The sequence below is a fragment of the Prionailurus viverrinus genome, chromosome B2, assembly GCF_022837055.1.
Source record: "Prionailurus viverrinus isolate Anna chromosome B2, UM_Priviv_1.0, whole genome shotgun sequence".
NCBI lineage: Eukaryota > Metazoa > Chordata > Mammalia > Carnivora > Felidae > Prionailurus > Prionailurus viverrinus.
In genome coordinates this window covers 4,063,458-4,078,829 of record NC_062565.1, presented here as the reverse complement: position 1 = coordinate 4,078,829, position 15,372 = coordinate 4,063,458, and the positions used below count along the sequence as shown (strand labels likewise).

At 45.4% G+C, this 15,372-nt stretch overlaps 1 protein-coding gene across 2 annotated transcripts in view; it reads left to right on the top strand.

Moving 5' to 3' along the window:
* Positions 1 to 15,372, top strand: part of CARMIL1 (capping protein regulator and myosin 1 linker 1) — a 310,903-nt gene that overhangs the window by 256,079 nt on the left and 39,452 nt on the right. The gene's annotated exons all lie outside the window — the stretch shown is intronic.

Below are 15,372 nucleotides of genomic sequence, written 5' to 3'. Positions count from 1 at the left end.
ACTAGTTGTGACGAGTCAGGGCGTTCCAAAATCAGCATCCACTTGCTGGGCATCTGACTTGCAGAGTGGATATGATGATTCTTAGGAGCTTAACTCTGACATGCGGTGATGATTAGAAAAGATAATTTTGGTTTCCCTCATGAGTGAAATTAAGCAAATGACTCTGATAGCCTGCGGATTGATGAGACAAACAAAAACCTTGCATTGTTCACGTGTTTGTGTGTGTTTGTGGATGATAGAGATGTGAATTTATACTTCCCCTTAAACAGGACATTTTTTTAAGTAAAGTCCTAACTAGTTAAGTCCCTTACAAGCAATCACAGATTTAGGAGCTCCTGGGGATAGTACAGTAGAACCGGTATTAGATAAAATAATTGCTCTAGAATCGGTCCCACTTTGAAGCCCTTAGAAACCTCATGTTTGCAGAGTACACAGTGAATGTGGATGTTTGTTTCAACAACGTCTCTCCTGTCGGAAAGCTCCAAACGATCACTGCTTGCCAGTGGAAAACAAAGACCAAATCCCTGCAGGATGAAGGAAACAACATTCGATTCGTAGAAAACAGTGTCTTCAGATACTGTGTGTGTGTGTGTGTGTGTGTGTGTGTGTGTGTGTCTGTGTAAAGAACAAGAAGGTGAGCAGTCCTTAAAGGGGGCTTGCCAACCCAGGAATGGAGGGCAGGAAAATGCTAGAACAAGGTGGTTGGTGCCAGAAGTGCCCAGGGAGGAGATAGAAGTATTTCTCATCGATGAAGTCTTAGGTAGTGATGACTGCCTGAACTAAAAATGTAGACTAGAGGGCCACCCAGTCATTCAACAAATGGTTATCGTTCCCCCATTGTGTATGGTATTCTCGGCTCGGAAGGTGAAGGAACCAATCTGTCTCCTGCACGTTTGCTATCCTGAAAGGCCAAAGTGGCCAAGCTGGTTCCGGCCATCTCAGAGCCACCCCCGCTGTAAACCCCACACGCGTTTGCTTGGGTGCGGAAGGACGGGAGCCTGCCACAGAAACGAGGCCATCTGGAAAGACTTGAATCAGTCCTGAGTGCATCTTGCGACCGACTGACTCATGAAATCAATGTAATGATTTGACCAGGAGTTAAAAAAAAGAAAGCTCCTCAGAAATGAAGTATAAAGAATGAAGGCAAAGTGTCAGATCGCACCAAATGTGTGTTTCAGTTACACACACGTGGACCCATACGTTAGCTCGTGACATAAGATACATTTCAATATATAAAGTGGGTCACAGTCTGGGGCGCCTGGCTGGCTCAGTCCAAAGATCACGTGACTCTTGATCGCGGGGTCGTGAGTTCATGCCTCATGTAGGGTGCAGAGATTACTAAAAATACATAAATAAAACTTAACAAGAAAAGAAAAGATGGCTCACAAAGAAGTTGGAGCAACATTCATCTACAGAAGCCTCGCTGTCCGCTGTTTCAACGTGCCCCTGGCGCGAACGCCCTGACCTAGTCTTTCCTCCCTGCACGCCAAGGGTCAGAGATGCACGGGTGGGAGAAGATACGGTGCCCTGGAGGGTCTCCACCAAACAGGCTCGCCCCCTTCCTTCCTCTGTTGTGGGCCTCTGTACAATGGCTCTTCCTGACGCGTGCTTCTGTACTATGTCACAAGGGCCACCTTCATAACTAGCCTGGTAAACCTTGTTACCACATACGTGTTGGACGTGTCCCCCGTACACGTCGAGGTCCCTGTTCACCTCATCCCCAGATGCCTTTGTGACAAGTACGTGCAGAAGAAAATGCAGGTCTTTATCAAGGATCGTGAAAATCCTGAGCCGCTGATTTGCTGTGGGTCTCTGGAACACCACCGGGGTGTGCTGTGGGTCTCAGGAACACCATCAGGTACTCCGTGGCTTATGCCTAACTCTGGTTGAGGGCCTCAGAGCTCCATGTACACTTGACCTAAAAAAAAGGGTTCAGGGTCTGAAGAAATATAGTTGGTTGTTTTCAGCCTTCAATCGAGCTTTATTATTTTCCTCTTAGTCCTGATTCACTCTGTTTTTTCCCCCTGCATCTTGCCGTTCTAAATGGGTCTCAGCTCATTTTTGGCTTGAGGTGGCTGTGCATTAATGCAGTGAGATATTAGGTATGGTGGGAGGGGGCTCTGACGGGCGTGCAACTTGCTGTGGAAGGTGCAGAGAAGGGGGGTCCAGCCCAGCCTGGGGGAGGGGTGTTGCCAAGGAAGGCGTCCCGGAGGAAGGTTCTGAGCGTCACGCCTGGCACATAGTAGGCCCTCAGGACTGTTGCTACAGCGAGAGATGGCATCTGAGAGAAAAGCTGACTGGGAGGAAAGTGAGTAAGTAAATTGAGCAGAGAAAGCAGCACACAGAGGTTCAGAGCAGGATCGGAACGTCGTAGACTGAGGACCTATGTAGTGTTTGGGTATAGTGGGGACAAGGGGTAGGGGCTGAGGAGGCTGGAGCCCTCATCACAGAATCTTGTGGGTCCTGCGAAGGGTTGGCTTGTTTACATATATATTTTTCTTTCTCTAAAAAATTTTTTTAAATATACTTTACTTTTGAGAGAGAGAGCACAAGTGGAGACAGGGGAGGGATAGAGGAACAGAGGATCCAAAGCGGGCTCCGCGCTGACAGCAGAGAGCCCGACGGGGGACTCAATCTCACAGACTGGGGGATCGTGACCTGAGCTGAAGTCGGACGCTCAACCGACTGAGCCACCTGGGCGCCCCAATTTATTGTTTATTTTTAAGGTAGCAGGGAGTCTCTGAAGCTGGGGAATACGCGAGAACGGCAGGTCTTGACAGAAGTGGATGTGCTGAGTTGAGGTGCCAGCAAGGCCCCGACTGAGCTGTCCAGTTGGGACTGTGGATGTGACTGGGCTCGGCAGCCAGGTGAGCTGGTGGCCCGTGTGCGCAGCTGAGGTGTAGACATGCTTACAGGATCCCCGGCTCTGACCCCTTTTCTTCCTACGTTCATGACATGTATCTCATTCTACCTCTAACTATAGGCTTGTGTGTTCAACCTCTTACTTGCCATCTGATGTCTCAGCGAGTCCAAAACAGAGCCTTCGCGCCCCCCACCCCCACCCCCATGCGTGCCTCGTCCTGATGCGAGACGCCAACCTTACCCGCCAGCCCCTGCCCCTCCTCCCAGGACCTTTCTGGTGTCTTAGGTGACACCCTCTGATGGTTTCCCATTGCACCAAGAATAGATGTAGTTTCCTCGTGGTCTGCAAGACCCCTGCCTCTCTCTCTCTCCACCTGGTTCTGCTCTCTCCCCCTTTGTTCACTTCCCTCCAGCCACTGTGGCCCTTACTGCTTTTCTCTAGAACTCGCCTGGCTTCCCGTCTCAGCTGTTGTTCGATTGGAACACCCCTCACCAGATCTTCCCATGGCTACTGTCTTCCCACCGTCCAGCTCTCAACCCAACCGCCTGTTTCTTAGACATTTTCCTTGACCCTCTTAGCCTAGGAAGCCCTCCAGCCCCTCCACCGCATTATCCAACCTTATCTTCTCAGCATTGATTCCCAAGTCCGTGCCCTCTCTGCTGGATCCCTGGTCTTCGGGCTGGCCCGGGTCACTGGCAGGTGAGGCTAGAGAGGTTGGGGTGAGGAAGAGCCCATGCACAAGGGTTTCACACCAACAGCTTGGTGGGCAGTGTCTCCATGACTGGCATTTCTGTCCCCACAGGATTTCGTTCTTCCTGTCGGTGGACTGAGGAAAGGACACCAGTGCAGAGCTCTGCCTGGTGCTTTGGACCACCTAAGTGAACGGAGGCTGCACTTGAAGGCCTCGGTGTTCAGATGTGACTCTGGGATACGGGAGGGATAGAGGAGGGATACTAGAGTGCGTCTTCACTCTTCAGCTCTCGTGTGGAAATTCAGAGTAAAGTCGGCCTTTCCAAATTCTTAGTTTCCCCAAATGTGCCCCAGAGGAGACCGTTGCTGCTGGAATTTGGTATTTAAGGATTTCCCATCTGCCAGGGCTGGAGTCAAACGTCTCTTGCAAGTCTATTCCTTAGCAAGAGCAAAATTTAAAGTAAATGGTTTTTAGCTTTGGCCGTTGGTCATTTTTTGACGACGATCCTATTGACATTTCTGCTGAAAATCACGCTTGAAAACTAGATGCAAAAAAATTACTTCCGTGCTCCAGATAGCATTGCATTTCTTCTATATATTTTACTTTAGAATGTGTGCCCTGAGACGTATATTTGCTTCTTGGATTTATCAATGTTCTGCCTTCCTTCAGAAACTACTTTAGGTGCCACGTTTAGTAGTTACTAAAATAGAAATCCAAAGGTAAAGTGAGTGAACAGAGTGAAGGGGGGTACAAAAAAACACATAAGAAAGTTCTAGCAAAGTTGAGGATCAGTCCCCAGCGAGGCTTGCCCGCCGAGCTGTTCTGCTTGCTGGGTAAAGGGAGGAGCCTTCGCCTCGGGAGCTACGGCTGCAAGCTTCAGACAACATCGGATGATCAGAATTGAGCTTTGTGACCATTTCTCTTGCTCAGACAGAGGGTCGCCCAACCAGAGCTGAGTGATAGGGTCGACACCTACCGCCAAGCCAGAGTTTTCCTCTGGAAGCAGCTTCAGACCTATTTCAGCCCTTGAGCAAGTACTCCATTGAAATCCCCAAATGCCAAACTCTGTAAAAACCTGGTCTGGCTCAGAAACCAAGGTCTTTGTCGTGTTCAACTCTGTTTGATTAACCTCCCTCCTGAATGGATTCTGCAGTGAGACTCTCAAAAGAGAACGGATTCTCAAGACCTCTCTCTCTCTCTAAATTACAGATCAATGCAGCCTGGCCAAAGGTCTTTCCGAGAAAAGGCTTGAGAGCATCCTCTCTCATGGCCATAGCAAAACCTCAGAGATGCTTCTAGTCGTACACTAGGTGGCCTCTGCTCCCCAGGTAAACTGAATAAATTGGCCACCTGTATGCGGCTATTTGATACTGAACCCTTAAATGTTGGAGAAAGCACCCGTGTGCTTTCGAAAGCCAGTCATCTTTGTTTATAATACAGCACGAGTGGCATATAAGGTGTGTGTTTGGTAGACAGTTTATCTAACCGTTCACCATAGTTTGCGTTGCAAATACTCCATTCCCTTTTAAAATGCAGGCAAAGCCAATAAAAAATCCCAAGTGGCAAACAGGATTGCCTTCTGACAGATTTCCTCAGAGAGGAAGCAGAGTGTGTTAATAATGGTGATCAAAAGTTGCAAGCCAGTAACTACCAAACGAATCGATCTGTAATTTAGAGAGAGAGAGAGGTCTTGAGAATCTATTCTCTTTCGAGAATCTCACTGCAGAATCCATTCAGAAGGGAGGTTAATCAAACAGAGTTGAACATGACAGAGACCTTGGTTTCTGAGCTAGGTCAGGTTTTTACAGAGTTTGCTGGTAAGCCATCTTTACTTGAAGTTCTGCTTGAGGTTTGAAGAGTTAGGGCAAGGAGTTTTAAGACTCAGTCTTAGAAGAGCTTGGAGATCCACGAGATCCAGCAAGAACCAGATCTCCTGATTGCTGATGGGTCACTGCAGGCCTCCAGCTAGAGTCCTAAGGCACCAGGCCCCCCAACCATCACCGATTCCTTTGAATTAGCCGCCCCTGAAGCTGACTTGACTCAAGTTTTTTTAACCAGTAAATTGTTACAGAATTTAATGTGGTTTTTGGTGGTGGGGATGGCGGTGGTATTAACTGTTGATTTTTGTCATCTTCGTAGAGTTAATATTCTGTGGACAGAGTAGATGTGTTACATTCAGCTTTTTTGGCCAATTAAAAAAATTTTTTTTCAACGTTTATTTATTTTTGAGACAGAGAGAGACAGAGCATGAACGGGGAGGGTCAGAGAGAGAGAGGGAGACACAGAATCCGAAACAGGCTCCAGGCTCTGAGCGGTCAGCACAGAGCCCGACGCGGGGCTCGAACCCAGGGACCGCGAGATCATGACCTGAGCCGAAGTCGGATGCTTAACCGACCGAGCCACCCAGGCGCCCCAAGGCCAATTTTAATTATTCATTTTGATGTCACTGAACCATAATGTCCATTCCAAAGGCGAGTATTCAAATCCCCTGACCACGTCCTTCTTACCTTCCATTTTTACATGGATTTTCCAAAGATCCAGACTTAAATAGCTCTCTCAAGTGTAATACTTGGTGGGGTTTTCCCTCATTATTTATTCATTCTTTTACAATTAAAAAAGTTAACATGTTACTCAACTTTTCATGACGATTAGAATAACATTGCGCTTCATAGTGCAATAAGGTACTTTTCTTTTTTATAATAATGCTACAGGGGGCACGTAGTGGGTGCTTGTGTGAATAAGCATCGTGCTTCTTTGCCCAGCCGCACCGACACCAGCTCTTAGGGTCAGGTACTTGCTTGAAATTAGTACCAAGTGCTTGCATTCTTTGGATGGCTCTTAACAAAAAGGTATTAAATTATTAGCTGTTTTTTAAAGAAAACATTCAAGTATGACACTTCACCTTGGCATCAGTTGCAGGATGAGTTAGAATGAATGAAAAGTGAGCCATTAACCGTTTCCTGGAGAAATCATGACCAAGTTAGGAAGATAAGGATTTTTAATTTTCTCACCATCAAAAAAAAAAAAAACCACAAAAATAAAACAAAACAAAAAGAACAACCGTGCAGGTCTTGAAAACAAGGAAACAAACCATGTAAACGTATAAAGAGTCCTGGACTGTGATTTTCACAATAGCCTCTCACCAGTGCTGCTCCCTGAATGGTTTTGTTTTAACACCGTGATGCCATTTTAACTTTAATATGAAATGAGACTCTGGATATCAAAGTTAATAAGTGTGGTGTCGATGGCTGGATTTAATGTTGTGTTCACTGGGAAATAGCGCCTCACTAAATCCCTGCATATTGTTTCCCCCTTGGCACACAGATTCATTACAGATCTCTCAGGACTATGGCTTATATACCCCTACTCTCCCTAGAGTTTAAACACTGTTACTGTCCAACCATCAGTATAGAAAGGTTTAAGCATCTCTTTTTTTCTCATTGAGATCTACACCATCTCAACCTCTTAAAAATGGAAATGCATAAACATTACTTTTTAAACCACAAATGCGAGACTACTATTTATTTAGATATTTGGGGGCATAAGTCATCTGACTAAAGTCTGTCTCCCCTTGGCCATTGACTCAGCTGAAAATCTGGTAGAAAATATTTAATTTTTGTAACCTTGTTCATTAAACGGGGATTACCCATATCCGCTTTAAAAATACACCAAAAAGCACGAGGTGAGCCTAGGGTATCTTGTATCACAAAGCAAGGACCGGCTCCAAATCCAATGGGATCATTTCCAAGGCTACAAAATCCAGATTGAAACGGCCCCCCTTGGAACACCCCGAGCACCAAAAAGAATACTGAGAGTCATAGCTTATGACACATGGAGTTAATTTTCAAACATCCACAAGTCTGCAGTAGTACTAAGAAAATGGAAGGGGAGGATACAAAGGACCTTCTAAAGGAATAGTTGGTCTTTGCAGGGAAACGGCACCTCGCAAACGTAGGAATGATGATGCAAGTAGGAAAGTACAGTTTTGGAGTCCTCGCTGTGTTCATTCGATCGGGTAAGGATTGTTGATGGTGGTTTGAAAATGGGGTCATCCACACGAAACAAAATATCACCTCATAGACTTATTAACCACCCAGGACAAAGGTACCCTTTTAATGGAGAGGTTGGGAGGTCCTCTCCTCACGAAGTGGCCAAATTTAGGCGACGAAGAGCAGAACACGCTGACCTGGGTGCCACCAGCAGTGGTTGAGCCGTTAGTTCACCACATCACCCATGTGGCATTCAGGCTGGAAGTGGCCGACCGTGATCAATTTCCCAGGAAGCATTCAGGCAAGTGGAGAATGTGGGGAAGTCTGTGAAACAATTGGCCTGAATTCCTCAAGAGAGAATCATGGATAAGAAAGGCAGGACCGGCGGCAGGGAGAGGAGGACGGGGTACAAAGACACACTGAGGAGACCTAAGCACACATCGTGGTGAGTTCTTCCCTAGATACTGCATCCAGCAGGGCAAGGGCACCCCAGGCAGGTTGGGGGGGGGGGGGTGACTGGGGAAATCTGCATACGGGCCATCGTGCATACACGGGACACTATGGAAATGCTGGTAGGTGTGACCGTCATGTGTGGTGACGTAGGAGAAGGTATTCAGGCAGGAAATTTTTTCATGAAAGATTATCAAATTGCAAGACTCTTCTTTATAATAGATTACTTCCTTCCCTCTTGTCTTTGCGCCTAGTCTGTGAAAATCTAAGTTGTGGGGGAGGGGTGCTGGGTTCACGCAGGGGTTCAGTTCCGTCATTCATTGACCAAATAGTTACTGAAAGCCCACTGTGTGTCAGGTTCTCTGGAGGCGAACAAAAACGAATCCCGGCTTATCCTTTCCATCCGGATGTTCACCTTGTCTCCCCTGGGGATGCTGGGGACACAGGGTGGGGAGGGGACACCAAAAAGAAACATGAGCCAGATTTAACTTGTAAACAGGGTTTATTTCTGCCGGAGCCCCTCCTGTTCCTGGTCTAAACTTCTTTCAAGAAATAAATACACTTGACCCCGTGACTCTCTGTAGTTGAAATCCTTGTAGACGCGTTGGGGGCTGACAAGGTGGTGGCCAGAGTCCCCTCTGCGGTCCTTGGACAGATGGGCCTGAATTGCTGTGCTTGGACGTAAACCCTCTCATTTCCTTATTTTTCTAACTAAATGGTTTGTTTTCTTCAGGCCAGTTCCTGAGCATCAAGTCCCCATCTCTGTGCTGCCGTTTGGAGGAAATACTAAAATAACTGCCAGAAACATTTGTGTATTTTTTTATAAATAGAGTAAACCCCATCAAGGCTCATGTTAATTTTTTTTTTAATCCCTCATTTGTGAGTTTCATGGTAAAAGAAAATGAAGAAGGTAGACGTGGTGGCAAGTTTTTGTTTTGATGTGGCTTTTGGGGGCTCCTGAACGTCGAGATCGCAGAAATCGAAACCCGGTAGAGCAGTCATAACACTTATTAAAACACTCGCATGTGCAAAACAACTCGAGCTGTTCTAAGAATCTTTCAAGTTTCTAGACATGTGTCATAGTAGATCAGTTCCCGCCTTCAAAGTATTATGATCGGCTCGGTCCCTTTGTCATTGTCCCTGTAGGAGGTGGCCACGGCGGTTGTATCTGGCCACCCAGACGAGCCTCTGTTAGGGCGTCTGCCAAATAAGTTCAGATAATCCGTAAACACCAAGTGATCAGTGACTTTTGATATGTTCCTAAATCAGCTTTTTGAAGAGCTCCTAAGAAATTGCAGAAAAGTACCCCCCAAAATGCCAAACCCTCATGTCCCCAACAACCTGAACAGATAGCTTTTAACACATTAGCACCTTCCTTTTGCCAGTGTAGTTTTTTGACACCAGCATATAAACTCTGGGAGCCCAGAGACCGATTCCTTATTTACTGCTGTGCCCATCCTTTCTTAAGAGTGCCTGGTACACAGTGGGTGCTCAGTAAACCTTTGTTGAATTTTAAGTAATATAAAAACGTCCCCGATAAAGTTGTAGCCACAGTTGACCCCTACCGACAGTCTCTCCCTCCTCCCGCCTTCGTCAGAGGCACCACTGTCCTGAGTTTGGACGCTTCCTATTTATTTTGTGTGTTCAAACATCCATATACCCACAAGCAACATACGGTTTTATTTTATGGTTTATGATTTACATAAATGGCATCAGGCCGTAAGTATCTTCCTGAAACTCGCATTTTTCATTCAATACCATCTTCTGAGACTTGTTCATGTTGTTTCATTACACCTAAACCTTCTTGCTTTTTTCCCCTTTTAGCTGCTATTCCCTCATTTAACTATATTCATTTTCGTCATCAATGTCCCTGCTTGATAGACTTTTAGATTGTTCCCAGCTCGGTAGAAGTCTGTTACCTACGTGTGTGTCCTCACCACCCCCAGTCTTTGTCGTGGGCATAGGAAAATGGCAAAGTGATAGTATTTCTAATGTCTCTAATCGCTACCAGTTATAGAAGCCCTGTGAGGCCACGGAATGGCACTGTGTCGGGCTCTGTGCTGAGCATTTCATATATTCGCTTTGTCTTATTTAATACAACAGGTTGTTTTACAAACTGGAAAACTAGTCTGACGTTACAGAAACATTGGCCAACCTCCGCAACCCCCTAAGCGGCAGACTCAGGATTTGAGCTCAGTTCTTGGATACCAAAGCCTTGGATGTGAGACATACTTTCGAGGGAGGATGACCCATTTTCACTCGCTGGACCTTCTCTTGTCGTAATGGGAGATGTTGAGTCAATATAGTTAGCCAAGTTCCAAAAAGTGTGCAGGGGGAGTAGAGGAATGAACTGATGGTCTTTGTTCCACTGAAAAATTGAGTTGTCTGTTGCACGTTTCCTTCGTGATAGGAAGGTTTTTTTGGCCTGCCTGTCGTTTTAGGGGTTGAACCAATTGAAAGTTTCCTCACCTTCACTTCTAATGATCTTCAGGTGGATAATTGGGGCAGCGCACTTGTCTTGTTGAATTAACCCTTCATGAAAAGAAGGGAAGTCTAAAATTATTCATGAGACATAACCATTGGCTGTAACTCACTTCTGTATGTATCCCTAGTTATCTCTTTAAGGAAGCTTTCGAAGGGATGTGTGTTAAAGGCGGGGGGGAGGGGGGGGGCGCTGTGGGGAAGCAGAGTCGTTATTTCAGGCAATTCCAGAATATTTGAAAATGTATTTTTACTTTTTTGCCTTTCATTCTGCAAGGCTGTTTTCAATCTAATTTAATGAGTCCTCAAATGAGATCTATTTGAAGAAAATTACCTAATAAAGTATGAAATGAGTCTGGAGACTGAGAATTTTTGGCACGTTGCTGATGGCAGCCTTTCTGATAAGCAGATATACGATGATGATGATGATGGTGATGGCGGTGATGGTGGTGATGGTGATGGGGAATGCCTTTGACTGATGTGTCAGCTTTTTTCTGAACAGACCCAGACTACCTACGTTCTCAAATTGATCCGCCCCCATTACTTTATCCTGTTGTATATTGAGAAAAATTGGCACACAAAAAATAAGGAACTTGAAAGAAAATGCTAGAAAATGCTAGAAAACTTGCTAGAAAATGGATTAGGTAGGCTGCCTCAGGATGTGTTTTCAAGAAATTTGGAAAGGACCCCCCCGCCTCCCCAACCCTCCAATACTTTGCTTTCACAAAGCCTGACCTTCTACAACTGAACTTTTTTTGTTGTTATGTTTTAAAAAACTATTATGAATTTTCAGAGTATTCAGATGACCTAATAACTGTTGATGATCTATGAGGTTTAAACAAAATTATTGAACCAGAGATTTAGTGTGAAACGTAAGCCATAGGGTATCGTCAACATTGGTAACACTGTGGGTAGGTAACTGTTCTAGAATCTGGCATCAGCTCTTTTCCTGAAAAGATTTGGTGACTGATGGGGAGAGAGAATGGATTCAAAGCTGCTTCGCCCCAGAGTCCAGAATGACGTAAAAGCTCCCGGAAGGGATGCCTATCCGTGCCTCGGAGATACGCGGTCCCCATTTTATTGCTGGGAGTCGCCTTTTGGCCCAAGAACCAAAACCTGCATGGGGCTTTCCGGCGTCCATCCAGTGTTGTGTCCGCCACGTGCCTTTGGAGCTGGTGACGTCTCCATTCCCCAAATGAGGCCAGGACCCTCTGCGGTTTATAGATGGCATTCTGCACGCACCTAACAAAAGAGGTGACATCTCTAGGAGTTCCCGCCGTTTTCAGGCTGCGATTGTGCTTCTGCTTACAAAGAGCTGGGTTGGATGCCTTCCGCCAATTATACCTTGGCCTCCTTCTTGCCTTTTTCCTTTGCTATGAAGGCTTTTGATGGAGCTTTTCTGTTTGTTTGTGAGCCGTGTCTCTCCCTCCCCTTTTCTTGTAGTGCTGTTCATGTAATGCTTTATCTCTCTCCCATTCATATTTTTTTCCTTCCTTTGTGCTGCATGGAGACTCTCTGCTGTACAAGTGTAAGTATTTGGGTGGCTCTGCAGTTTCTGGCTGGGCTCGTTTACAGTCTCGTGTTCCATCTGCTTGTGCTGCCTGGCTGGTCTCCCAGGAGACCGAGTGTCGTCCCCCGGCTGTGGATCCTGCATGAAACAGGCAGCAATTTAGAGGCAAGATTGCATTTTGCAAGGTGCTTCAACTAGAAAACAGGCGATGAATTTAAAGTATCCTGGCTGTGCCTGAAAGCAAGCAGAGTGTTGATGAAGAGGGCACCAACTTTCAAGAGGGGAAAACGGCCTTTTCCATTCCTGTTTAAAAAAAAAAAAAAAAAAAAAAACATGATTCCTTAAACGTCCAGGTTTTGTTTTGGGTTTTTTGGGTTTTTTTTTTTTTTTCCCTGATTCTTGTTTCCCAGGGTTGTAGAAATTTGGCATCATGATTTCCTTCTTGGATTAGAAGAATTTTCCTAATCTGTTTCCCAACTTTTTTTTAACCGACTTTTTTTTTAATGTAATTTTCTTAATGTTTATTTTTGCGAGAGAGAGAGACAGAGCGTGAGCAGAGAGGGGTAGAGAGAGTGAGGGAGGCACAGAATCCAAAGCAGCCTCCAGGCTCTGACCTGTCAGCACAGAGCCAAACACGGGGCTCTATAGAACTCACGAACTGTGAGATCATGACCTGAGCCAAAGTCGGATGCTCAACCGACTGAGCCACCCAGGTGCCCCTAACCAACCGGGTTTTATTTTGTTCCTTGTTTGCCTAATTTCTTTTCCCCGAGGTTAAAACATTCTCGAGCTTGACATGAGAATGTTGTCGTTTATCCTTTGCACAAACTCGGTAAAACGAACAAGGAAACTTCTCCATCCTATTTTTGTGGTGAGAGAAGCGATGGAACTCTCATTTTAGAAAAAATGAGCGTGTCTAGGAAGTATAGGTTAAGAGTGAGTTTAGCAGGAAAAAACTGTGGCGGTGTTTGTCAGGCTCCAACCTTAGTCCTTAACTGGTGGTAAAATTGAGATACCCCTTGGGCTACATGAGAGGAGTTTGAATTCCATCATAGGAACTGGATCAAAGGAGTAAGATTTCGGAGCAGTAACACCGTGCTCCCTTTAGATTCCTGTAGAATAGGAATAGTGGCCATGGTTTCGTTCACACTGTCTGCCAAGGTGGGTGTTTAGTGATGGTTTGGGGTGTCAGGATGTGGAAGGAGCCTTGTGTTTAGGGCTCTCCTTCCAAAGTTACGTTTTAAAGACTTCAACACCCTGTGCCTCATGTCTCCTGAGTACGTGAATAGTGAAAAGTACTTACGACTCGCAAAATGCATCTTTAAAGACAAAGTGATTCCATCTAGGCTTAAATAGTCGACAGTGCTGGCCACGAGTTGCTTTATGAAGAGTCCATTTGGTCCGTATACCTCCTTGCTTCTGTTGCTGACACCCCCCCTTTCATCTGAGAGGCACTTCGTGATCTCTCCTCCCAGCAAATATTTACACATCGACAAATGTCCAGGGCAGGAAACGAAAGTCAAACAGTCTGAGAAAATTAACCCTTGTCATTTGGATACAGGAGCATTAACAGTTCTAAAGACAAGGTAAAGCTAGATCTCTTTTCTAGGGTACAACTCCTCTAACCAGCAGGTGTGAGAAGGGGAAGACTAAGGGAGCATGTAGACCAGATTTCTGGAAAAACAGAATATTTGTTCTTAAATGTATCCTTGGGTGCATAATCATAGCTCATTCTTATGTTCCCTCTTGCTCACGATGTGTATGTAGTGGGATCATAGGACTGAGCTACTAAAGAGTTTTCTTTTTCTATAAAACTGTTAAGGAAGAAAAAATTCTAAGGAAAAGAACAAAAAATAAGAGAGACATAAAATTCACTGTTTCTTTTTTCCCTCTTCGTCGTTATATGTAAACCACGAGAAAGAAATCATGAAACAGTTCATCCGTCAGCAGTGGCTCAGTGTCTAAAATTGGGTTGCTTTCTCAACACCGGCGGTCGAAACTCGCCTGATTTCGAGCCCTGACTATTGTCGCAAAAGCCCCCCGTCCCCGCGTGAACGTGGCAGACTTCACAGATGTGTCAGATAGAGTGAAAGAGTTGCGTTTGAAATGCAGCTGGAAAGAGCATGTGAGATGAAGGAAAGCTTTGAGGCATCAGAAAGTCAAACCAAGAAGAGAAAAGTAGGTCCCATTTGGTGGATGGCAGCTATGGAGAACCCGGATGGTTGCCATACGAACCCCTCAGTGTCTGTGTAGTTAGCTCGAGCTGAATGACCGATTTACAGGTAGGCGTCAGTGTGTAAAGGGGTCTCTCTCTACCTGTCTTTTATATTATGTATAAATGTTATAGATCATCTGTATTCTTTTACATATAGCTCTCTGGTCATTCCTTTTCAGCTATTCAGAATCGTAATATACTTGAAATGTCATCATGGTCGTATGTGTTACAGACATTTGGTATCTGTTCTAAAGGTTAAAGAGGGAGACTTGAGCCAGATTCTTTTTGCCCGTGAACACTTTTTCTGTAAAATCAAGAGTCGCGGGGAAAAAAACGTTGGACGACATCGTCGTTCCAAGCATTTTATTTGTGGCTGTCCAAATGAATTGGCTGGAAATTAGTCCCAAGCTGCTGCTCGATCCCTTTACCTGTCACGGTTGTATGCAAAGTGGAGGGAGTACTAAAGACATTTTTCGTGAAACATAGCAGATATTTTGGTAGTTGGGTTCTCCTGAGGATTATTTATTCTTAGAGGTTTCCCTTATGAATAGACCAGTCAGGCCGCTCTCTGCTTCAGTCAACCGCGAGGTCAAGGTCAGTTTCGGGGGAGAGCAACCTGGAAGCTGGCTCCCTTTCCAGCTGCCTCGGATTGACGCTTGCTTTACAGGTAGATATTCCTGAGATTGTCTGCCTTTAACCTCAAAAGAACCAAATCAGCAGTTTTCCCAGTGTATTTCAGGGTGACCCGTGTGGCTTTGAATATAACTGCTCATCTCTTCTCTCCCTTTTCTCCCAATAATAAATACTGGCAGAAGGATATTGTTATTAAAGCCGGCACAAAATTGTTAGAACTCTGAAGTTGTTTGTTTCAAAGGTCAGTATGAGCCAGTTCATTCTTTGAACCAAAGAGAGTTTCTCACCCTTGTGGCTGTTTTGGGGGAGAGCCTTAGATGACGGCCTATTAAAAAGACTACAAAGTAAGTTCTGTTATCTCTTACTTCACACAAAGACTGGTGTCCAGGATCAAACCGATTAAAACGTCCCTAACATCCGTTCATCGGTATAGCGATGGCGAAGGGTGTGGCTACAAGGGATGCTGGGCCAGCCTCGTGAGGATCTGTCCCTGGTGCCGTTCCTAATGACACTTTGAATGGTGGCCTCTCTCATCTCTGT